The sequence below is a fragment of the Lagenorhynchus albirostris genome, chromosome 3, assembly GCF_949774975.1.
Source record: "Lagenorhynchus albirostris chromosome 3, mLagAlb1.1, whole genome shotgun sequence".
NCBI classification, from domain to species: domain Eukaryota; kingdom Metazoa; phylum Chordata; class Mammalia; order Artiodactyla; family Delphinidae; genus Lagenorhynchus; species Lagenorhynchus albirostris.
In genome coordinates, this window is record NC_083097.1 from 30,881,046 (window position 1) to 30,906,515 (window position 25,470).

General features: G+C 47.3%; 1 long non-coding RNA gene across 1 annotated transcript; it reads left to right on the forward strand.

Moving 5' to 3' along the window:
- The first annotated feature begins 4,663 nt into the window (after window positions 1–4,663).
- LOC132518015 (uncharacterized) lies at window positions 4,664–25,470 on the forward strand. Its single transcript, XR_009539855.1, has 5 exons — window positions 4,664–4,962; window positions 6,144–6,342; window positions 23,168–23,317; window positions 23,801–24,038; window positions 24,563–25,470. It is a non-coding gene; the product is annotated as an uncharacterized LOC132518015 (long non-coding RNA).

Sequence of the window (25,470 nt, forward strand, 5' to 3'; positions counted from 1 at the left end):
TAATGGGGATGATGTTAATCCCCCAGCCTGTATCCAGAGGGGTGTTTTATGGTTCAAATGCAGGGAGCTGGGGGTGCTTTGCAAACCATAATATGCTAATATAGTTGTTGGCTCTTGTGTTTATTGATTAGTTGTATCTCACTGAGTGTACATGAAGGGCATATCTTTAGGAAACAAGCCCAAATCCGTTATCAGCCCCATAATCAAGGAGAATGTCATTCTGCATGTTTGAGAGGTTGCCGTCTAATGTGGAAGTTACCCAAGATTTGGCTAAGGCTGTGTTAGGGGGCCTCCAGTCCTGTTTGATTCAGCTTCTCATGGAGCCAGCGGGGACCCTGATCTACCTCCTGTTGGCCTCACTGCTGGCCACGTTCAACTCGATCAACGATCCTCATGGTGCTCGTGGTGACAGCATCTGAAAACCATCCAAATTTAGAAAAATGGGGAATTATCTTTTGCATTTCTCATAGGCTATTTTGTTGTTGTTGTTTTTCAGAAAGGGGAAGAAACATAGAATTGCCTTTGTTTTTAAATTATAATTACAATCATATATTGGCAGCACATGCGAACAATTTAGTCGCAAAATTATGATGGAAAAAGCCTGCAACAAAGAGGAAGTTTGCTTAGGCAATGATCCTCTGTCATAGGCTATCTTGATAGTGCTTTTTTTTTTCTTGTTTGTCCTTCTTTCTCGAAAGCATTAAAAAGTATCGTGTTCGTTTTGTTGGGTATCATGTGGTCTTTTCCTTTGACCCTACTGCCTCTTATTTATGAAAAATAGCAAGTCAGCTGTGACAAATGGCCAGCAGTGATCTTGCCTTCAAAGTATGTAGACATTTTTCTTCTCCTTATTTTGTTTTAAAAATAACAAGTTATTTTTCCTTTTGGGAAAATATCTTATTATTCAGAGATACATAGCATAGAGAAAAGCTCTGAAGTCAGGAGACCTGGGTTCAAATCCCAGACTTGAGCAAGTTACGTAAGTTCTTTGGCGCCTCAGTGACTCTTGGGGATGTTATGAGGACCAAAGTGTGGAAGCTCTTTGCAAACAAGGAGATGCCCACAAATGTTCTTATTACTGCTGCTTTTTTCAGCAGCAACCTAGCAGGCAGACTTTTCGGAGATTCTGGTTGGAATCTGTATCGTAGCTGTATCGTAGCATATGTGTATTTGATTTGAAACAAGAAAGTCCTGAAAAACATGTGGCAGATCTGCTTCTTTACCTCAAAAATGTGGAACCCTATTTTTGAAGTCCAGTCCCTACCTGCTCATTACCCACCAACAATTAGGGTCCACCCTGAAGTTGGAAACTAGACTATAACCCGAGGCTTTCTTCTGCTGATCTGCCCCTGTGGCCATGTTCTTTATTTCATCCAGCTCCAAGGTTGGCTGAACCCCAAAAGTGTCATGCGTGATGACTCTCTTTCACCAGACAATGTGTGACCTGGAGATGAGGCTCATGAATCTCCTTGGGGCCAGATGTGTGGCCCTAACCCATCCGTGCCTGGATTTCGTTGCATCTTCTAAGACTTTGTCACTATAAACAGTCAACAACAATCAACATTATTCTTATAATTTATGTGTAGTCAGCTTTCAGATTTTCCCCTTTATGGAGGCTCATAAGACTGTAAATAATGAGAAGACAGAAGAGCACAACAAGCAAATGTTACTGCTTTTATCTCGGGAGATTCTGACGGGCAGTCCCTCGCCTTTGCCACATTGTGCCCTGGGATCTGCATCACAGCACGGGCTGCGGAAAAGCAGACACTGGTCAGGCAGATTGTATTTTACCCGTAAGAACAGTGTTGTAATTGGGAGGCGGAGGAGATCAAGGACTGAGCATCCCGTAAGTTATCGTTATGACTACCTATGTATCATAAAATCCAAAGAAAGTGGTAGAAGGCCGTTAATGTGATAGAGTGGAGCGTAATTAGAGACTGTCAGACTTAGAAAGGATATAAGAGACCGTCTACTGTGAGGCCCATATTTTACAGATGAGGAAATTAGAGCCCTGAGGACCAGCCACTTGTGCCAGGACACACTGTTAGTTAATGGTAGAGCTGGACCATAACAAGGTCTTTGATAGCAGTCCAGTGTTCCTTCAGCTCCACTATTCTTGAGGTCACTGATTAGAATGAGACAGACCCAGCCTGGAATCCCAGCTCTGCCATGTGTTGTGAACTTGGGCAAGTTATTTCACTTCTTTGACCCTCAATGCCCCCAACTATAAATCTGAGAAATTAATACTTAACTCATGGGGTTGTTGTCAAGATTAAACTAGATAATTAACATAAGAACAAGACTTAACCAATGGCCAAGACAACGCTCAGTACGTGACAGTTATGGTTTTGTGAAGGGCCAATATACCAGTAAGTATGCATAAATCACTTTACCAAGACGTAAGTTTAACCTAACTGAAATGAATTCCTCATCAATTCTAATTTTCTCTCAGCTTGGTTTGCCTTTTATCAGCCTTTGAGTGGCTTTCAGAGGTCGATCTGGATTATCTACACGTGTCTTTCAAATGCAATCCAGAGAAGCTGATTTCAGTTTCTCCACTTTACCTTGCTCACTTTCTCAGCCATCGTTAGTCATATTGGAGTCTTTCTGTTAATCTGAGACTTCTACTTAAAATTCAGACATTGGAGAATCCAAATACTTAGAGGCCTCACTAAAGACTTTAGATTCTGAGGATTTTGAATGTAGGTCTCTCTTGAATCGTTCTGATCTCTTTTTCTCTCTTGCCTCTTTTCTTAAGCCACTAAGAATTTCCAGGCTGCTTTGAAAGAAGTAAAGGAGAAATGAAGAAACAACCCGGGACCACGTGAGGGGGAAATGCTGAAGGCGGGAAGAAGGGGCGCGTTAGCTGGTTGCCTTGGGGGCAGGTACGGAGGCTCCGGTGGATGGCAGCAGTGTTGGCAGTGGACCACCGTGGGCTAAAGGCACCGAGTCGGGGGCAAGGCTGCAGAGTTGGAGTCTGATAAAGGAGGGGAGCAGCGAGAGGCCTAGTGCTGAAGTGCCGGAAGGTCTTGTGTAGGATTAGAAGGGGCAGCTGGCTTCCCTCCGGGTCTTTCCCTGGGTGTGCTGCTCCGCAAGACCCGGAGTATGAGCCATGGCAGGTGACTCCATTTGAGATTCAGACGAGGGACGCACCTAAATCCCAGAGCGTGTGTTCACACGGGGGCATCTGAGAGTGGGCTGAGGTTTCTCCTCTGCACCAGTCAGCTTTCTGCAAATCCTGCCTCTTTCTCCTGGCCATGCCCCTTAGAGGCAGGGCAGCGACAGAGTTTCTGTTTTGCTCCTAAAGAAACCGAGGGACAGGGACTTAAATTAGCAGTGTGGCTAAGCTGACCCTGGGATCAAGAGTTTCTATACCCCAAGATGGCATTTTATGGGCATTGTTTATAAATATCCCGTTAACCCTCAGACACAGGGAAAGTGATCTGGTCTTAGAAAATGCCAGATCAGAGATCCCGCAAAAGTCAAACCCATGACTGGGGTGTAAGTCATGGGCTCGGGCAGCGTCTGCCTGGGCGGAACATAATTGTGGCCATTGCTGCATTACTAACCTCTCGCTCAGCCCTCTGTTGAAGCAACCATTCTTTGGCAAATGGGGTTTGGACCCTTCCCCCCTTCTAAAATCCAAAATGCCATCAGTGATATCCTTCTCCATACTGCCCATCTTGACAGCTTGTGGTGTCTCACAAGCTGCTGAAAGAATGTTGCCCGGAGGGAGGTTCTCTGGATTAAGACACGCTGTGGATTCAGCCTTCCGGTGGATGGTCTCGCCATAAAAGGGTGATCCAATATCAGGAGAAACTGATTCTAAAACGTTAGGCTGCATCAGCGTCATCTGGGGGACAGTTATAAAAATACCAAATCCCAGTCATTCAAATTCAATATATTCCCGGGGCAGGGCCCAGGAATCTGCATTTGTACCTAGTGTCCTGAGTGACTCTGAAACAGGACATCACGGACTCTCCTCCATGAAGCACTTCTGAGGAAGGAACACTTCACTTTCCTTCTGATTCTGAACTGGGGTAGATCTGGAGACCTGGGGCCTCAGGTGCCCTGGAGACCTTGACGGCAACCTGGCTGAGCTGAGAGAACGGCTGCTTGATCTGAGAAGCCCCAAGGCGTTTTTCAGTCTCAGCCCCACTGCAACTTCTTGATCTCCTATTTTTCTGCCTGCAAAATAAAGCACCTCATTTTTCTGTTTCTTTTTTTAAAATTGAAGTATATTTGATGTCCAATATTATATACAACATAGCGATTCACAATTTTTAAAGGTTATATTCCATTTATAGTTATTACAAAATACTGACTATATTCCCTCTGTTGTATAATACATCCTTGTAGCTTGTTTATTTTATACATAATAGTTTGTGTCTCTTAATCCCCTACCCCTACCTTGCCCCTCTCCTTTCCCTCTCCCCACTGGTAACCACTAGTTTGTTCTCTTTATCTGTGGGTCTGTATCTTTTTTGTCATATTCACTAGCTTGTTTCATTTTTTAGATTCCACATATAAGTGATATCATACAGAAGCACCCCATACTTGGCGTTCTTAAGAGGAAAGGTACTCTATGACAATAATGTTGATAAAAAGTGTGCTGCCTTAAACCTAGATACAAGGTAATAATAGCTTTCACTTTATCTTTTGATTTTCACAATAAACTTACTTGAATTTCACAATAAATTAGTCCACTCCTGATGCTGAGGCACAGAGATGTCTTCTAGAGCCAACAGTGACATCCATCCTTCCATTACCTCGCGAGTGGACCTTAAGGTTGGGGTCCTGCTTTTCCAACTGGCCATTGAAGGATCTGCATGGCTGATTTGACCTCACCAAGGAGACGGGGTGTGGTGTTTGAATTTCTTCACTCTCTCATCTGCCCGAGCTCTCACAGAACTAGATCTGGAACTGGAACACGAGCCAATCACCAGGGTGGCAGTCTTCCTGGTAGGCCCTCCTGCCTTTCTGTATCCAATCCATGGAGTATTACGTGGTTATTGATAATGATTGTTGGCTATAGGTGTTGCCACTATTACCTTAATCCAGAGAGTTACCAAAAAAGAAGGTTAAAATGACCAGGAAAAACACAAAGCGGCCTGAAGCAGGACAGGGGCTTTGGAGATGGAGAGAGATTTTGGCTTTTGGAACAATCTGGTGGGTTCATGTTTTTGTGGCGGCCATGGATCCAGGTGGCCCTGACCGCCCCCGCCCCCGCCCCCATCATTATCGGCCAGGGGTTGTAAAATGGTCGCTTACCAACTTGCTTGGTTTGGTTCACGTGGCACTTTTTTTTTTCTTTTGTGAGCGAGACCCTGAGCTACACTCTCAATATGCATGATTTGATTACTCAGAGGAACATGGCATTATTTTTTATTGTGCATTACTTGCCAAAATAAAATACAGATTTTTAATATCTAGTGGGTACGTACTGGTCCACCTGAACCAGTTGTTAAATTGGTGAAATCTTCCTGTTCTCTTTGGTAAATACTTTCCTGAGTGCCCTTAGTGCCCCCCTTCCTCCGGGGGGGACATTCCCCGATTGCACCCTCTAGCCCACTTCCCTACAATCTGGCTATAAAGAGGTTCCATCTGGCATTAAGGGCTTCAGGTCCCCGCTCCATCGCAAGGTCTCACATCCATTTGCTGACTAGTCCTTGCCCTGAGCCATGATAGCTGTTAACTACTTTGACTGTCTCCCCTGCCTTTAGGTGACAGTCTGTGGCCTCTGGGCTGGACCATGCAATCTTGCCTCTGGAGCAGGGGGTGTATTCCAACACAGATGGCTTTGGCGTTTGTGTTGATTTTGTTTTTAACTTTTAATTATAAAAGCTCTTTTATTTTTGGAAGTGTTTACATTTCCATAGCACAGTGCTAACTCTGATCAACCTGGAGAGGATTAGGTAAATTTTTATAACTTAAGGGAAACAGGAAATTATTGTTAATTTTTGCAGCTCCAACATATTAAAATAATGTGATTTTTTTTTCGGTTATTGAATGCCATTCCAGAGACATGTCTAAATTCTTCATAGCATCAGGTAGCAGTACAGCTTAAAAAAAAGATAATAATAATAATAAAATACCTATTGTACTTTCTAAAGCCAGCCTGTTTGCCTTTCCTTCACAAACAGCCCATCTACGTGAGACTTAAAGGCCAACCTTAGAGGAACCTGCTGTTTCTCCTCCAAGAAATTGTTCTGCGTCTAGAGACACATGTGTTCCGTTTTAATTAGAAACCGGTGGGGCACTGGGCCGGCTGGCTAGCAGCTCAGGCCATGCTGGAAACCAGAGGGCTGAGTGGAGGCCAGGACGTCTGAGCATATCTTCAGGGTAAGATATTTGGTTACATAAGGGAGGGGAGCTATGGCCAGTCCGCCCATCTGGAGAAAACTTTCTGGGTGGCAGGAGCTAAGGATAGGGTGAAAGAAAGTGATACACTGGGGAGTGACGTGAGGTGAGGGGAAGAGGCCAGGCCCTGGCTGCCTGTGTCAGCCTGAGAGGTCAGCTTCGCCTCTCCCCTGTGTCTACCCGTCTACCCCAAATCGTGGTGGGACTAAATCGTGGTGGGGTTCACTTGGTGCCTGTTTCCACGGCTCTGCAGCTCTCCTTCCTCATGATCACCTGGATAAACCCACTTCTCACCGCACTGGCTAACAGGCTGACCCACGGGCCCTCCCTCCAGGTTTTCCTGAGTTGGCAGAATTGAGAGAAAGGCAGGCTTTTCTGAATTCCCCTCCCTCTGCTTCAGAGCGAGTAGCTTCCCCCTCTCCTCCCTTCCCCCTCTCCTCCCGCCACAGTTGGACTTTACTGCTTTTATAGCTCCCATTCCATCCCATCCTCACTAGAGCTTCCAGACCTCTCTTCCCACTAGGATGTGAACTATGTGACGCTGGTGACCAGACCTTCCACTTGCTTGTAGAGCCAGCCTCTGGTGCCATATCTGCACAAACTAATTCAGTAAGTGGAATACACGTTTGTCAACCAAATGCAGGCAAAATCCAGGCTCGGTGGGAAACAGCACTGACATTACCGTGTGCCTTTGCCACCATCATGCCGCTTTCAAGGATGCAAAGCGTAGTTAAGACCTTGAGGTTCGTTGGGGATCGGGATTAATGCATCACACGGGACGGAAGATTGAAGCAGATAGGATCAGTAAACTTTCAGGCACTGAATGGTTTAAGAGCTGGGAAATTGGTTGTGGCTTGATGGTGAATAATCGCTCAGATATATGCGTGACCCTCAAATGTCAGTCTCACATCCTGGACAAGTCAGTGTTCCATTTGTGTGATTTATATTCACTTTGATTCCACGATACATTTTTTTTTTTTTTTTGCGGTACGCGCGCCTCTCACTGTTGCGGCCTCTCCCGTTGCGGAGCACAGGCTCCGGACGCGCAGGCTCAGCGGCCATGGCTCACCGGCCTAGCCACTCTGCGGCATGTGGGATCTTCCCGGACCGGGGCACGAACCCGCATCCCCTGCATCGGCAGGCGGACTCTCAACCACTGCGCCACCAGGGAAGCCCCACGATACATTTTTTTTGCACACCATTGCCGCTCTGTTGGAATTAGTTGAGCTCATTTGTCGAGCTCTCGCGGCGAGCCGAGGCCTGTGGGAGACGCCTTGCGGGTATGAAGCATCACAGCGGTGCTGGGAGACGGAGAGTGTCCTCACTGCACACGTGAGGGTCTGGGGCTCAGACTGGACCCAAGGCAGCATGGCCCTGTGCTCAGAGAGACTCCGTTTCCAGGCTCTGCTGCTTATAATTATGGGACTTTGGGGAAGTTACCTAAGTGTAGTCATTAAAGCCAGAATATTTGGTAAGAAATCAATGTTTGTCTTGGCCAACCCATGCTGGGCCAGTGCAGTTAGAGGAGCAGTGGTATGTGAATGACTTGCTACGCGTCAGATGCACACATATTTACGAGAACTTTGTGACCTCTGTTCCCTTTCTCTGGGATGTGAGAAGTATGCTCTAAAGTCGGCATACTTTCAAGTGTGCTAGTTCCGGAGTTGGGAAGAGCCTGTTCAACTCACAAGCTGGGCAGGCCTTTCTCTTGGACCAGAAAGATTTATGACCTGATCAGAAAAAAGCCCCACCACAAAAACCTCATTGAGCTGGTTACACATTATCTTCCAATATCAGCTCAGATAAAAAGGACCGTCTGGCCCCCTGACAGTCATGCATTGGCTTCTGCACAGTGTATTATTGTACAGCGCTTCCTCGGGAGCTATAATTAGGTGATGGTGTAAGGAGTCCACAGCGCACATTTGAATAGTGACTCTATTTGTTTCATGATGTCACTTGCTCACTCGAGTCCCTTCTCATCATATGGCCTTTGCCGGAGTGTGGTTGGAATTCAACACACATGAAATCAGACCTTCACTGAGTTTTCTGTGAAGTAATGATAGCACTTAGGATGAATCATTTGGGACAAGAACCTTTACATACCTGAAACATTATGACTTAAGAGCCAAAGTTCTGGGAACCTCACTTTTTAGCTCTTTAATCTGGACAAGCCCCTCAGCCTCTCAGAGGCTTCCTTTGTTCATCTGGAACTTGGGATTCATGGTACTAGTTAGTTCAGTGGGTTATAATGTACAGTGTATAAAATACCTGCCTTTCTTCCCCCCAACCCCAATCAATGACCACGTCCTAAACATTCCACCTCTCGACTCGTCCACGTTTCTCTATATTCACGGCCACCATCCTGGGCCCAGCCGCTTTCCTCTCTTGCCTTAGACCGTTGCACTAGCCTCTTGGCTGGTGTCACTGCACCCACTCCTATATTCCTCTTATAAACTGGCCGCTTCCACAGTGATCTTTCAGGACAATTGCCTGGAACATAGCCTCTAGCTTAAAACTTTCCAGTGGCATCGCTGTGCTCTTAGGGTAAAGCCCCCAGTTCCTCATCTTGACCTGTAAGATGCTGCATGATCTGTCCTTGTCTGTATCACAAAGTTCATGTCATGCCACTCTTCCCCTACCACCAGCATTCCAGCCAAATAAGTTTATTTTCAGCAACTCAAATACATCAAGAGCTTCCCTCTTTAAAAGCACTCTGCACTGGATGTTCCTTCTGCCTAGTACGTTCTCTACCCCTTCTTCATCCCCTCCCTGCCCTGCCAACTCCAGATGCTCCTTCAAGAGCCAGTTTGAAATGCCACCTCCTTGGGAAATCCTCCTGAGACCTCCCCCGCCCCTCCCCCCGCATTATATAATCTCCTGATAAATAGTCAAACTCTTCTTCCCGGCATATGTCACAACTCCAATTAAATAATTACCTGGGAAGATATTTGTTTAAAGCTATCTCCCTCTCTGGACTGTTTCTAAAAGCCAGTCTTATTCCCAGTACACTAAGTGACACGTGACGCTCACTGATAAACCATTGTGGAGGGGATAAAGCTTGTTACTCCTCTCAGCACTTAATGCTGCCATTTTTGCAGTTGGATATTCTTGGGGCACCTTTACTATTTAATCTCCAGCTTCCTCTTGGTTGAGGACAGATGGCTCTGTGTGAGGGAAACTCATCTCTGGGTTTTCTTGGCCACTGAGGGCCGGGTGGAAGGCATGGCAGGAGTCAGGAAGAGTCACTGACCTGCTGAATGTCAGAGCTAGAAAGACATTTAGGGTTCAACAAACCCCATGGCCACATTTTACAGATGGGGAAACTGAGGCCAAGAGAAATTGAATGTTACGCCCAAGAGCAGAGTTAAGGAATGGATTCAGTGACCCTAAAATATTGTTTTCTCAGGCATTAATACACCCATAGAAAAAAATATATTTATACATGATTTGTAGAACATTTTCTAATTTTCATTTCTATTACTCCATTGATCTTCACAGCAGCCTTAGGAAGAAGGAAGGGCAAGCATTGTTCATCGTCATTATACAGATGAGGAAACAAGAACAGAGGGTCTAGGTGATCTATACCTATACCCAAGGTCAACACAACTTACAAGTGCAAAACCTTGAGTCCCTGAGCTTCTGGTTCTTGGAGGCATCTTTTCCCTCCTGTATTGCTCTGTTCCTCTTACAAATAAATACTTGGGTAACTCCATTTCTGGTAAGAAATGCATGGGCTGGGGAGCACCAGCTGGGAGCAAAGAAAAATTCTGTTTCATTCTCTTCCTTGCTTATTTAGTGGCTGTGATGTCTGTGACCCAGGCTTCCCACTGTCAGGTGACACTGCATAAAGTCAGAGGGTGTGATGGGAAGAGAGTGTAAGTGCTGCGGATTCAGCTTCATCTGGGCTTAAGCCCTGGCTCTGCTACTTACAACTGGGTGACCCTAACCAGCTGAACAGGAACCTCTCTGAGCCTTAGGTGTCCAGCTATACAATGCAGGTACTGGCTGCCTCTCCCTAGCTTTGTTTAGGATTAAATGAGATAGTGCTTATAAGATACAGAGAAAATAGAAGGCACTCCATAAACACTATTTATCTTAACAACCAAGGCAGCCTGGAGCAACAAAGTTGAGAAGGAAAATGTCAGAAAAAGCCAGCCTTTGGGTTGAAGAGGCATGGGGAGTTGTCAGAAGGGCAAAATGAACCCTGGAGGTGTGGTTGGAAGGGGAGCAGCTCGGCGGGCTGAGGCAGTTGTATTTTAGCTGCAGTCTTGTTGGCTGCCTCCTGATGTCATGAGTCCCGGTGTGTCCTGCTGCGTGAGGGTGTGCCTGCTCGCGGGGGTGGGGGGCTGGGGGGCGTGGGTGTGGAGTGGGGGGGGCTGGGGGCAGGTGGTATCCCAGCTGCGCCCCCCTCATCGCCAGCATCATCAGTACATTTCCACGCAAGTTACGTGTCCTACTTCTGCATTTGGAGGGTGAAAGTTAAAGAAGTAAAGGGGAGAAAATGTTTATAAATTCATCTGATTGTCAGTCTGAAAATGGTTCCATTCTTAAAGCCATTTGGGAGCTTTTGTTTCTCTAAGCTGTGACTTCACAAAATGCAGCCAGACATGGTGATTTAAGGAATCTACTCAACTGCACTGACATTATTTTATGAGTACCTTTCTTCACAGTCTAGAAGTTGATGTCTAAAACACCATCCCTAATGGTTAAACTAGAAAATATACATTGAGGATGGTTTTTCACTAACAACATTTAAATAAAAATTTCACGGCAGACTCAGGAGCGAGGTGGAAGGGTTGTGGAAAGAGGTGACAGGTGATCAAAGTAGAGAGACCCAGTCAGAGAAAAGAGAGCCCAAGTCATTCGTGTGGAGGGTGGCCTGCTTCTGAGGCAGAAGTCATGGCCTTGGGGAATTTACCAGGTCCAAGGGCTGTGCCTCAGCCCACAGGCTCTGTCACTGCATTTTGTCCACAGATCAAGGGCAAGTCCAGGGGCAGACCCCTCCTCCCCAAGCTCCTAAGACTGAGATGAAAGCAGCAGCTGGATTAGTTAATTTCCGGCGCAAAATCACCGTGGCAGAGGTCCAGAATCCCCCATTGGCATAGCGAGCTCATTCTCTCCTTGTAGCAGGCAGCCGTAGAACCGAGTCGAGTCAGAGGAATCGAATATCTCATGGGGAGGGAGAGAGCATCTGAGTCAGCCCTGCCACGGGGGCCCAAGGGCACCAAGTCCCCAAGCCAAGGCTCCTCTTCCTTTGGGAGGACACTGCCCACATCTGCATCTGTGAGAGCTCTGTTCCCGTTGCCACCAGACCCCATTTTAAAGGGCACATCCTTTCTTCTGAGGAGGCGGCAAAGCTTTCTCTCCTCCACGGAGTTGTACAGTCATATATTTTCCAAAGATGGAAAATGATGAATCCAAGTTAATAAATGAGATATTCGGTATGGCAAGGAAATTGAGGCATGTGCATATTCCTTGAAATGTCTCCTACGTGCAAAGGAAAAGAAAGCAAGTGATGATGTTACAACGTGTGTGGGTGGGAGAGGAAGGTGGTCTCTGGACTGCTCTGACTACCTTAGGTTAGTTAAATTGTTGAGAATAAGGAAGCAAGCAGTAAGTGTCTAAGTGGTGGTGGTGTGTCAATATGATTCACTGTCTTCTCTGGGTCTGGCTCCAGGTTCCCATTCTCCTGCTTCAACCCACATCCCTGGGATCCATCCACCCAGTGGCATCAGTGATCACATGGGCGCTGGTGGCCCTTACCTCTCTATCCCCTTCCCTTTTCTGCTGAGCTTGGGGCTCACCTTCAAGTCCATCTTTGCCTTCAAGTCCCATAGGCAGCCTAAGTGCACCACATCCAATGTGGTGAACTGGTCATCAAGCATCGGTGGGCACCTGCTGTGCCCACCAGTGGCTCCGTCAATCCCCTCATCCAAACGTAAACGTGCGAATGAGTCACAATCCCACCTTCCCCCTCTGCCCTCAAATCTAACCTGTTACCACATCCAGTAGATTATTTCTTCTTTCCATTCATCACACTGGTCTCCTCCTCTCCTTCCCGTTCCAGCTGTTATTGCCTCGGTTCAGACCTTCAGCCACATCTTTCTCCTGGGCTGTTGCAGTTGCCTCCTAACTTGTGTCACTGTCTCTCCTCGTATCTCCTCCAAGCCATACTCCACGCTGCTGCTGCAGGGATCTTTCTGCAGCTCACATGTAATTACGATGCGACCCTCAAAGCTTTGTGTCACCTGCAAGATAAAGTCCAAACTCTTCACTGAGGCAGGTGAAGCTCACCTGCACCTGGATGCTGTCCATCTCTCCAGCTTTCTCTCTTACTTCACTTCTCTAACCTCTCTTCACTTAGTACACGTTTATCACATACCTGCCTTGTGCCAGGTACCATGTAGGTGCCGGAGACACAGCAGTAAAAATAACTATCATCCTGTACCTTACAATCCGTCTACACCAAGCACGTGTTGTTTCAGCTTAATGCCTTCGCTCACTCAGTTCGCTCTGCTGCTCCCCTGAGACTGCACATCTACTGGCAGGAACAGTAATCCCTCAAGCCTTAGCTTAGGGCTCCTTCCGTAATGGAGACACCCCAGAACTCTCCTTCCTCTGTGCCCCAACTGCCTTGTATACACAGTTCTTTCCTGTGCTCAAAGTATTCGGAGGCAGGCCCCGCCCACCACATCCGACTTGTGTGACCTTGGGCAAGTACTGGCCCGCGGTTTCCTCATCTGTGAAATGAAGACAGTGATGATATTGCAGGAAAGGCAAAACTTTCTCTCTCTTCATCTTAGGTTTTCAGTTGGGACTCTTCAACAAAAAGATTAACAGGAGAAAAGCAGTTTACTAATGCGTGCAGCACACATCACTCGGGAGAAACCTGAATAAAAAGTAACTCAAAGCGTGGCTTAGAATTTCAACTTATCTAGCATCTTCAACAAAGAACAGTAAAGCTGGAGAGAAATGACAGGACAAAGGAAAGAAGCTACAGGCTTCCAAGGGTGGCAAACAGTGGGAAGGCAAATAAATGGGAGGGAACTAATGGAGTGAGATTTGTTTGCAGATTCCTCTGGGGCTATCGCTGGTCTGGTAAGAATCTGTCTCCAGTAAAAGGAGAATTTACATTGTGCTTTTAGACAGAAAAAGGGGAACTTCTGAGTTTGTTGCTTCTTAATTGCCTTTAGCTCAAGATAATTTTTATATCGAAGAGGCATATTTTGGGGTGACATATTCTGGTTTCTTTCAATATCAACTTCATAATGTTGTTTTAAACATAGTCTGGCCCATTGTGCGCCCAGTAAATACTAGCTGCTGTGATGATGATAATGATGATGGCAACAAGGGAGAGAAAAATGGTGCAGCCACCGTGGAAAACAGTTTGATGGTTTCTCAGAGTTAAACATACAGTCATCACATGACCCAGCAGTTCCACTCCTAGGTGTATACCCAAGAGAAGTGAAAACACATATCCACACAGAAAATTGTGCGCACAGAAAGTTGTACACAAATGTTTACAGCAGAATTATTTGTAATAGCCCAAACCCAGAAACAACCCAAATGTCCACTGACAGGCGAATGGATAAACAAATTGTGTATGTAATACAAAGGAATATTATTCAGCCATGAAAAGGAAGTTCTGATACATGTTACAACTTAGATGAATCTCTGAAACATTTTCTGTCAGATACCTAAGGGATGAATTGGGGCTTGTAGAAAACAGCCTTCTGACAGCTTGTTCCAAAGTGATTCTGTTAGCAGAGACCTGAATTACTAGAATTTGGATGGAAAAGGGGGGAAGTGGTCCCAAACAACAGGTAGCGTGAGAAGAGGATCAAACAAATACCAGGGAAGATGGTGGGTAGGTGGGACGGGGAGATTCTTGTCAGCACTGGTAAGAGGGTGGCAAGGAAGGAGGAGGTGGGCAAGGTGCCATGGGCACCACAAAGAGCGTGTGTGACCCACTCTCTGGGGAGAGCCCTGGGAGAGCCCTGAAGCCAGGGTAGCGAATGGACAGTGAGACTTGGAGCAAAGGGATTTGGGAGGATTCTGTGGCTATGATTTAGAAGTCTGGAGAGAAATAAGGCAGCTGTAAGGAAAGACGTCAACCGTGGGGAATGCACAGGACAGTGTGCCAGGTGAGGCTGAAACAGTCAGTCTGCGGGATTCAGTAGAGTCTGCACCTAATAGCAGGGGGAGCGCGTCACCAGCCCAGGTTGAGATGGTGGACGCTATGGTGTCCTGTAGGACAGAGATGAGGCTGTGAGAGGGGACCACAGACCCCCTTACTCAGGGTGTACCTCCTAGTTCTCCAATTCCCAGAGTTCACTAGACGTTATCTCCCTTGGGTTCCTGCAGCCTTTGGTACCTGCCTCAGTTTTACCTTGTTCTTCTTTCTTAGTAGGTTGAGAGCATCTTAAGGGCAGATGTCTTGGTTGCCACACAGTTCAGGCAGGAGGCACTCACTCTCTGCTCATTCGGTAGAATAGCATCTGATTATTTAGGGAATAAGCCTGCCTTCCAGATACCCTCAGAGAATGAAAATGCCTTCCCAATTGATGGTTACAGATGGCATTCCTAACTTGTTGTCTGGGGGGGACAGGAAGTAGAACTCATAACCATCCTCCAGAAGAGGAATGAATAAGTCCCTAGGAGAGGTCAAAGGTCATCTCTTTTTTCTTTCAGCATCTGCATTTTTGCATGCGGGGGTGCATTTTGGTGGGAAGCTTGGAAGGGCTGTTCTTGGATAATGGTATGTTTGAGCTGGGAAGGGATGGAAGAACGTGAAGAGACTTGGTATGTGATGAAGCAGAAAAGAACAAGGAAGAGCTTGGTTTATTGGACTTTACCATGCAAACAGGCTGGGCCGCAGGCATTGGTGGCAGTGAGGCTGTGATCAGGAAACCTTCACTTGGCTGGGTCTCTGCTGCTCCTGGGAGGCCCTGCGCCATGCGGCTGTGTTTCGGGGCTGTGCTTAGTGGACTGGTTGCAATAGTCAGTGTTACAGATGCACTGCAGCTTCTCTTCTGGGTTCTACGTTCCTGGGGGGTTGGTGAGGGGTGGGCAGGATACCATCTGCTCTTCGAGCCTGTGTTACTTGCCTGATAGGGCTTTTCATACAAATTTTTCAGCTTTCAGCATTGTCTGCTTATGACTATTTACCCCCCCACTAAGGCCAGGAAGGTCAGCCTGGCCTCGTTGAACGTAATCCCAGATTGATAGTGTTAAACTGCCGTCTTCACTGTGTCTCCCCACTGTAAACGTCTCCCCTGGTCTGCATTGTTGCTACCCAGAGCATGCTTTGAAGGCCAGCAGCACCTGTATCACCTGGGAGCTTGTTAAACATGCAGAATCCCAGGTTCCATCCCAGACCTGCTGAATCAGAATCTGCATTTTAACAAGCTCCCTGGGTGCTTTGTATGCACATTGAAGTTGGAGGAGGTCTGGTTGACGTAGACTGAGATAAGCACAACTTCTTAGCTGACCCCATATCACTCATTGCCCCTCCAAGTAAATATTCACTCCAGGATATCTTGATCTAAATCAGCTTGGTGTCCTTAAAAGCTCTCTCTTCACATGTGTGCTTCTGGCTTTTAGTTTCAGACCTCATTCTTATTTTTGTGTACAGAAATTTGCCCAGTACTTATTCTTCCATAACTGATTTCTCCTAAGGTGCTGCCTTTATTTCCCCATTATTCCATGTCCCACAATCAACCCCATGTCTTCCCCAATTCCACCTCAAGCCTAAAATTCCGGAATGCTACACCATATGAGAGCCCACTGTCCCTTTCTTTGCCTGGGCATGAGTTGCGCAGCCTTCAGAACATACCATGTTTTTTCATTCACACTTCTGTATCTTTGCTCAGCTGGGGTCACCTATGGAAGTCCTTTTACCCCTTGGCTCATGCTTTCAAGGTCTGTGGGAACAGCTGTTCCCACATGACTTGCTTGAAGCCCTTCCTAGAGACATCAAAAGTATCAAGGCCACACTGCTCCCTCCTTTTCTCCAAACTCAGATAATTTGTCTATACCTACAATTAGGGCAGTAAATCCTATGGACCTTTGCATTGAGGTGGCAACTGGTTTATACATTTACTAAGAAAGAAGACAATAGTTTTCTTTTTTACCTTAAATTTTGAAATAATTTTAGATATAAAAATTGTCGAAATAATAAGAGGAGAGCTCGCATATACCCTTCACTCAGCTTCCGCTAACGCTAACATTTTCCATGGCCGTGTACAGTGATCAAAACCAGGAAATTAACTTTGGTGCAGTACTATTAATGAAACTGCAGAACCTATTGAAAGAGATTTCTCCAGTGTTCCTACTAATGTTCTTTCCCTCTTCCAGGATCCAATCCAAGATCCCACCCTGACTTAGTTGTCATTGTCTCCTTAGTCTCCTCCAACCTGGGAATAAGTCTTCTGTCTTTCCTTGTTCTTCCCATTCTCGACACTTTTGAATATTGCTGGTCAGCTATTTTGTAGAATGTCCTTCAATTTGAGTTTGATGCTTTCTCAAGGCTAGTTTGAGGTTTTGCATTTTTGGCAAAAATTACCCAAGGGTGATTTTGTGCCCTTCCCAGTGCATCATTATATCAGGGGACATGATGTCAATATGTCTTATTACTGATGATCTTAGCCTGCACCACCTGCTTAAGGTGGTTTCTGCCCAGTTTCTCTACTGTAAAGTTACCATTTTCCTCTTTGTAATTAATAGCTATCTTGGGAGAGATTTTTTGAAATTATGCAAATGTCCTTTTCTCCTCAAATATATGCCCACTATTTTTAACATCCATTAGTGGATCTGCCTATAAAACATATCACTGTGGCATCCACTGTGTATATATATTCATAAACGCTCAGTTGTGTAAGGTAAGTAAGCCCCTATTTAAATCACTGCAGTAGGGTTTTCTATTAATTGGACCTTCTTTGCACTGTCTTTCTAATGGGATCCCTTATAACAGGGTTTTAATCTTCTAGATGGCACAATCAAATAAATTAAAACAGTCCTTCATCCATCCATCCATCCAATATTCCATTTTTTTTTTGTAAAAAAGTTGATTGGCCATCTTCATTTTTCTCCCAGTTATGCCCTGACTGGTGTCCCCTACTCCCTGCTGCTGTTTTTTTTTTTTTTTTTTTTTTTTGCGGTAAGCAGTCCTCTCACTGTCATGGCCTCTCCTGTTGCGGAGCACAGGCTCCGGACGCGCAGGCTCAGCGGCCGTGGCTCATGGGCCCAGCCGCTCCGCGGCATGTGGGATCCTCCCGGACCGGGGCACGAACCCACGTCCCCTGCATCGGCAGGCGGACTCTCAACCACTGCGCCACCAGGGAAGCCCCGTCCCTGCTGTTTTGTTTGAATTATTGTGTGAACTGTTTTGTGCTGTTTTGGCCAAATGAGTAAGCCAAGGTAGGAATGTTAATTTTTTTGAGTAGATGGTTGTCAAAATCAATCTGAAAGAAGAGGTGCCGAATTGTTTTGCTGGAACGTGCCACTGTAGAACATGCCTCTGTCATGGACACCCGCTGTCTGTGCCTGCTCAGTGTCTCTCTTCCCTTCCTGAGGTCGCAGCACACAACTCTCCTTTGCGGAATCTGCCCGTCCATGTTCTGAGTTCATGTGGTTTAGTGGAGCTGGGCCACCTGGTGGTACCATAGGTGGGCACATTCCCTAGGCCGGGACAGAATTAGCCATCCCTCTGGCCATAGTAATTGACTGAGAAATTGGCGTCTGGCTGTAGCTGGCCAGTGAGAATCTCCTCCAAGATCTTTGGTGGCATTAATCACTGGGTATTTAAGAGAGTGGGATCAAAGCCTACAGCTTTCACTGGACCTCTTTGCCACCACGTGGGGATAAACAGACTGAGACTAAGGCCCACACAGTGGAAGACAGTGAAGTGGGAGAGAGTGAGAGGGGCCTATTCCTCACGACGTCAGTTGATCACCTGGATCTAGCTTTTCCTGAAGCGATCCACCTCAGGACTTTGCAGTTGCACGAGCCAATCAGTTCCCTTTCATTGTTTAAGACAGCTTGAGTTGAGTTTCTGCTGCTTGTAACTCAAAGTCCTGACAAATAAACATTCTTTTTGAGCATCTGCTACTGGTGAGGGCACAGGCTTGGGGCCCTTCAGGATTCAAAGACGAGTCAGATGAGGCCCCTGCACTCAAGGGGCCCTCAACCTAGCACAGAACATAAGGTCAGTGCACGAATATCCACAAGTGAAGGGACCCATGTGGTCAGCCTGATCCACCCGTGAAGAGCTTGGCTGTAGGACCACAGTGAAGTGAGTGACGAGTACCAGCTGGGGGGAATTTGGAGCACTGAAGAGATGAGGGACATTATTCCTGGCAGAGGGGAAGGCTTGGGCAAGGGTCCAATCATGGCAAGTGTAAACAGCTCAATATGTAGTTTGAGGTTCTATGGGGTCATCCATAGTGACTGAAGGGTAAAGGTTATGCTAAAAAGGAGGATTTGGGAGACAAAACAAAAAAAAAACTAGAGAAAAGATTTGTTGGAAACAAGTTGAGGAGGCTGTGATTGGCAGTCTGAGGGGTCTGAGTGGCAGCAGGAAGGTAGGGCTGGATCTTGAGTAGAGAAGTGAGGTGAGGAAGATGAACTTGGCAACAGCGAGCAGAGCTGGAGGGGCAGGGGACCAGGGCGGGGCCAGTGCAACCGGCCGCTCCACCTCAGTGCACAGCTGGGAAGGACCAGACAGAAAAAGAAGGCTGGAGGTGGGTGGAATCCCAGCCTCTGAGAACATTCTGCTGAGAGGCTTTGGCCATGTTTGCTCAAGAATCTTCCTCGTCGCATCATTTGAAAGCCAAACTTTTTATTTCATGCTAAACACTGTCAGAGGGAGCAGTGGCAGAGTCCTCCTGAACGCGAGTCAGCCGGCCCGGCACACACACGTTTAATGGCATTCCAGACCTCGGGGCCTGGCAGGCGCCCTCGGAACCCTGCCCCGGCTCTGGCTCCTGCCTCACCCGGAGTTAGGATGTCGGGACCAGCGTCCCTCTTCTTACATGGTGACTTTCCGAGCGGAAAAGGTCCATCATGAGACTGCGACCCTCCCCCACCTGAGCCGTGCACAGCTCGGCCTTCTTAGAGAGGCCGCTGCTTTGCCCTCAGACTCGGCGCCATCCTGTTCGCACCTTCACTCCTCTTGCTCTCCCGGCCTCCTTGCCGCCCAGTCTTGAGCGAGCCCCGTCTGCACCGCCATCGCTAACCCCCAAGCGATGGGGGATGATGGTCCAAGTCACCATCATCACTCGTGTGGACTCCTGCCTCAGCCTGGCTGGCCTCCTCGCTTCTATGGTCTGTAACTCAACGAAGCAGCTAGAACAGTCCCTTATCATCACAAGCCAGATCCTGTCTCCCCTCTTAAAACCTCCTGATGGCTTTCTGCCTGAGTCAGAAGAAAATCCTAAATCCCTAGGACGGCCCCAGGGACTCTACGTGATTTGACCCTTGCTTATCTCTCCAATTGTATTTCCTACCACTCCCCCTTCCCTTTGAGCCTTCCCGCCCGCTCCTCTGCCTGCCTCTGCTGACTGCTCTCTTTCTCTTCGTGGCCCATAGTGTGCCTCATCACAACAGAAGCTTGTATCTGTCAGGATAGGCTAAGGCATGCTGCAGTAACAAATAACCTCCACATTTCGGTGGCTCAGATGACACAGGGCTACTTCTCATTCACCAGGCCATGTCTACTGCGGTTGGCGGAGTGGCCTTGTTCATCAGAGGCACTCCAAGTTGACTGAGCAGCCATCTTCTTGAACAGTTCTGGTGGCCATACTATAGAAAAAGAAAGAGATTCTTTTTTAAAAATTAATTAATTTATTTATTTCTTTATTTATTTTGGCTGTGTGGGCTCTTCGTTTCTGTGCGAGGGCTTTCTCTAGTTGAGGCGAGTGGGGGCCACTGTTCATCGCGGTGCGCGGGCCTCTCACTGTCGCGGCCTCTCTTGTTGTGGAGCACAAGCTCCAGACACGCAGGCTCAGTAGTTGTGGCGCATGGGCTTAGTTGCTCCGTGGCATGTGGGATCTTCCCAGACCAGGGCTCGAACCCGTGTCCCCTGCATTGGCAGGCAGATTCTCAACCACTGCGCCACCAGGGAAGCCCAAGAAAGAGATTCTTGAGTCTCACAATGGCAATTAAATGTTGGCTCAGGAGAAGCCCATGTCACTTCTGCTCATGCTCTTTGGTCGGTCACTGGCCTCTGTCAAGCACAAGAGAACCCAGCTGTGTAATCTCACCACGTAGCCAGGAATGGAAGGGATCTGTCTTTATCTGGTGAACAACACAAATGAAGACCGCGAGAGCTGATTCTTCTGTGTGTGTAGCATGGATTAGAACCCCTTGGAGTGTCTTCCAGCTCAGCAGTTGTGAACTATGGCAGGGTTGGCCAGCTGGGTGGAGAGTGAGGACAGGGAAGGAGGGTTGGTTACTTCTGTTCAAGCTCTGGGAGAAACGAGAACACGGCTGAATTTGGCTGCTCACTGGACCAGTAATGCATGTAAGAAAACGTGACGGTTATTTCTCAGGTCCTCCAGGCCAAGGGTGCCTGTATACCAGTGGTGGGGTGGAAAGATCCCCTTGGCCAGCAATAACTTACTACCAGTGTCTGCAGTTCTTCCATTAGATGTCCATTCCTTTGGTTCTAAAATAGCATTTCCCAAGTTGTGTCCAGCAAAACACTTACATTAGATGTCAACAGATGCTCCTTGGTCAAATAAGATTGAGAGATGCTGAGTTAAACAACATGAAACGTGTTTTTCCTCTGCAGGTCTTCTCAGGGCCTTGTTTGATAGGTAACATGTACTGTTTCTTCCTGAGATGGAATCAGACTATGCGGCATTTCCCCAATTTTTAAAATCAAGGAACTCTTGCCTCCATGGATGCTTCCCTAGTGTTCACCTAGACAGTTTGGGAAATGCTAGTCTGGGAGCCTCTTCAGTCCTATGGAGTCCCCTGGGGAAAGTGAACATCCCCAGGGGAGGCTTTCTGTGGGAGAAGGAAAGCAGTGTGGACAAGGATGGGACTCCAGAGGGGCCTGGGGGTGGGGGACAGAGGGTCTGAAAGGGAGAGGTCAGGTGCAAAGATTATAAGTGATCCTATCTCCAGGGTGGATGCAGAGTTGGAGCCCACACTTCTCACCACCCCCAGCCTCTCTGCTCCCTTCCCTCCCTTGCCCAATGACGCTCACCCGTCCTGCTCTCCAAAGCTCTGGCCTTGCCCCATCTCCACCTTCTCCAGCTACCGACAAACCAGGCCGCCTCTAGTCTTAGCCCTCGAGTCCCTGCTACCCGAAATGTCCTCAACTCCAGTCGGGGAAATTCCTATACTCTGGTTTCTCTTCAGATTGTATAAATCTTTCACCTTTTAACTCTAGTCTGGGAAATTCCTTCTCTCCTTTAATAGTCTGTCAGGCAGACCACCTCCAAGAAGCCATCCCTGATACCTTTCCTCACCCCACAGCCTCAGCTGGGTTTATTGTCCCTCCAAGCTCCCATAACACACTGCGACTCTTCATCACTGCCCTTATCACTTTGTATTTTCATACTCTTATTTCTGTCCCTCTAATCTGGGAGCCCCTCAAGGGCTTTATCTTTATATCCTTATATCCTCCTCTGGTAGGAGATAGATACTCAATAATTAATTGGATGAATGAGGCCCAGGCACGTACGGGAAGTGTGTTAAAATCCCCTACATGTCCCACTTGAAAGAATTTCCCAAGTTAAAAGAATCTATTCTGCATGTTTGAAAACCTCATCTTGTGTGTCATGTCCACCTCTGCTGGTTCTCTGACCTCCTGGGGCCTGAAGTCTTCTCTCTGCCTTTCTCTCCATCCATCCTTCTGTCTGCCTGTTCTTCCCTCCGTCATCATCCCCTCAACTACATCTGATCCAGGTCACCTGATTCATGTCCTTTTTCAAGAAGAGCGAATGAGTCTTGGACTGTTAATGGCTATCCTTAGGTTTATGTTTTCCTAAACAGGAAGTAAATATCTTAAGAAGACAATATAACCTGAAAGGTGAGAAGAAGTTTTTTTTTTTTTTTTAGTTCAAGGTTGGCTTTAATGATTGAACAAGAAAGGGAAAACTAGAAAAAACTTGCAGGTAGAGAACCTGGACAGGTTGTTGCTGGCAGCCCAGCCAGGGCTGAGTCACGACTTTTGTGGGTCAGAGGCCCTTTTGCCTTTGTGGGCCCCTTCTCCATAAAAAATGTTAACAATTACCAATGACCGCACTGGTATATAAAGGCGGCTTTGGTATTCCATATTCGTTATTGTTACATTCACTTTTTCTTCAGATTTTAAAAATACTAAAAGTTAAACAGTTTTTGGATCACGAAACATTTCGTGGCCCCTAGGCACGGTGTCTGCTGTGCCCTGTGTGATGAGGAAGTAAGCTGCGAGCCCACCACCCTGCCTGCTACACCCTGAAAACGCACTGCCCTTCCATCCTTTTGCGTCACACTTCTCTTCCACCTGGAATGCCTGTCCCTCAACCCGCCCACGCCCTTTGCACCGTCTACCTGACAGATTCCTGCTCACGTGCCAGTCCCAGCTTGAACGTCGCTTTCTTTTGCCAGATTTAGCAAATTAAAATACAGGATGCCCCGCTGAACTTCAGATAAACAATGAGTAATCATTTTAGTAGGGTTAAGTCCCAAATAGCACATGCCCCAAATATTGCATGAGACATAATTATACTAAGAAATTATGCATGTTTATCTGAAATTCAAATTATCTGGGAAGCCTACTCTGTAATTTTCCCTGACTCATTTTTTTTTTTTTCAGGCTTTCTTCCCACCTGCTGCTTGTGGAGGCGTTCTGCCACTTTCCACGCACCCGTCACTGCACATCCTCCACCCCGTCTGCACTCCCATCATCATTATCCTCACCTGCCATGGGGCCGGGACGTGGCAGTGTATTAGTTGTCACATATGAGTAAGTGGGTGCTTTCCTCTTATTTCCCTAACTCTCTATTTATTTTCAGTGATGACTTGGCAGGATCTGGTTTTGATTTCATTCAGGAAGTTGTGTGGGGAGATAAGAGTCAAGTTAGCTACTGTGTGGGATTGCAGTAACACCCTTTTAACAAAGATGTGTCCCAGGAAGACAGTTGGGGCTCAGACACTTCACAACCTGATGGAAAAAAGCCCGAGGCCCGTGGTGGGCACTTATGGTCCCTCCCTGCCACCGTGCTCCGAGAAGGTAGAGGGTGCGAAGGCTCAGGCTCCCTCCTCCCCGTGATGCTGGGGTCAGGTAGCAAATCAGCTGTGGCCCAAGACGGTGCCTGTGTGTGAAGGGGAGGGCTTTCTGTTTTTGAGACTTAGGTTCAGGGAATTCTTATTTTCCATCTTAACTTTGGGAGTGGATCGATTCTTTTAAAAGTTCTTTTAAACTGTTACTTTGGCATCTGACACACAGGAGAAAACCAGCCTGAGATGACGGTGGGTACAGCCCCACAAGACCGTCAGAGCCTGGTGTCCGGGCTCCTGGTCCCGTGCTCTCATGCCACCCTCAGCAGCAAGGACTCAGAGTCAGACGCCCAAAGAGAGAAACATTCCTCTGAGGACCACGGTGAGGGGGCACCCGCCCCCCCAAAACTATGGACCAGCCAAAGCACTGGTGGTTCCTAAGAAATTGAACTGCGTGAGCATTTGTGGTAAGCACGGTGAGAGTTCCTTTTCTTATTGCTGCTAAGAATTTCCCAGCTTTCAACTCTCCCTTTCTTGGTTGGATGAAATTTCCAAAGTTGACCACTTGTTGATCATGCTGAACAAGAAACCCACAATGCCCAAATGTCCATAGTGTGTGTGTGTGTGTGTGTGTGTGTGTGTGTGTGTGTGTGTGTGTGTGTGTGTGTGTGTGTGTGTGCACGTGGGGAGCTGCCCAGTAGTTGCTGACTCTTATTAATCTCTAGTCCCCCGCTCTGCTCATCCCGGTGCTTATAGGAGCGGGCAACATGGCCCAAGGTAGTTTCAAGGGACGGGCAACAGGTGTTATGAGAAAGAAAACAAAATCATGGGCAGTTTCATGGTCCCATCCATCTGGGGAAGTCTGCACGCTCTGCCCCTCCTGGACGGTCACAAGGTTCATTAGTTTAATAAAGGCTCTGATAAGTTCTACACTTCTCTAACTTCAAAAAGACGTTGTTTAACTCAATGTTTTCCAAACTTGTTTGATCAGAGAACTACCCCACTTTTTACGAGCATCTCACCTGGTCCATCACCCTTTGGCGGAACACACTTTGGAGAGACGGTAAAAGGAGTGGAGGTAAGCAAGAGTTCGCATTCCTCTCCGAGCTTTGGACCAGAATCTGGCTTAGAGAAGGTGAGCTGGCCTCAGCACTGCCCTGGCAGCAGGACTCCAAGTGCCCACAGTGGGTACCAGCCACTCTACCTGGGGGATGGTGAGTGTCCGGAAGGGGAGGGCATTTCCTGTACTTCCCTGACTGTGGTCGGCTGGAAAGCCTAGGCTGGTGGCCACTTAGAAGAGTCTTAAGAGCGTCAGAGTTTCATTTTGGGTTTGAAACACTGTACCAGGCCACCTTTTAATAGTCACAATGCCGCCTGTGACACAGCACGGGGTGTGTGTCATCTGAGGAGGAAGCGTGCTCTCTCCCCGCAGTCCAGGGCCGTGGCATTTCCTCTCTTCAGTGTGTTTTTCTTGCCAGCAACAACTAAGCCCAAGGCCACCATTTGCACAATTCCAGGGATTCTGCTACTTTGCTGTGGAGAACCCGCGAGAACGGCGTCTCCCAGGGCTGTGCAAAGCGGTGGTGCGGTCCAAGCGCTTGCCTGCTGCAGGGTTTTGCCAGGACAGTCCTATCTATTTCGTAAGTCCCACCTCAATGTCACCTCTAGTTAGAGCAGGCCCCTGCTATTTACTATCATGATATCCTGTTTGTATTCTTTACACATGGTGACTCATTTATCGACACCTGAATCCCTACATATTTTTACTTTTTTGAATATTGTCTGTCTCCTCCTCAAATAAAATATGAACTCCACAGGGTTGAGCAGAGTTTTGTTTGTTTGTTTTTTTGGCCAATGCTGGATCCTTGGTGCCTTGGACAGTGCCTGGCACAGAGTCGC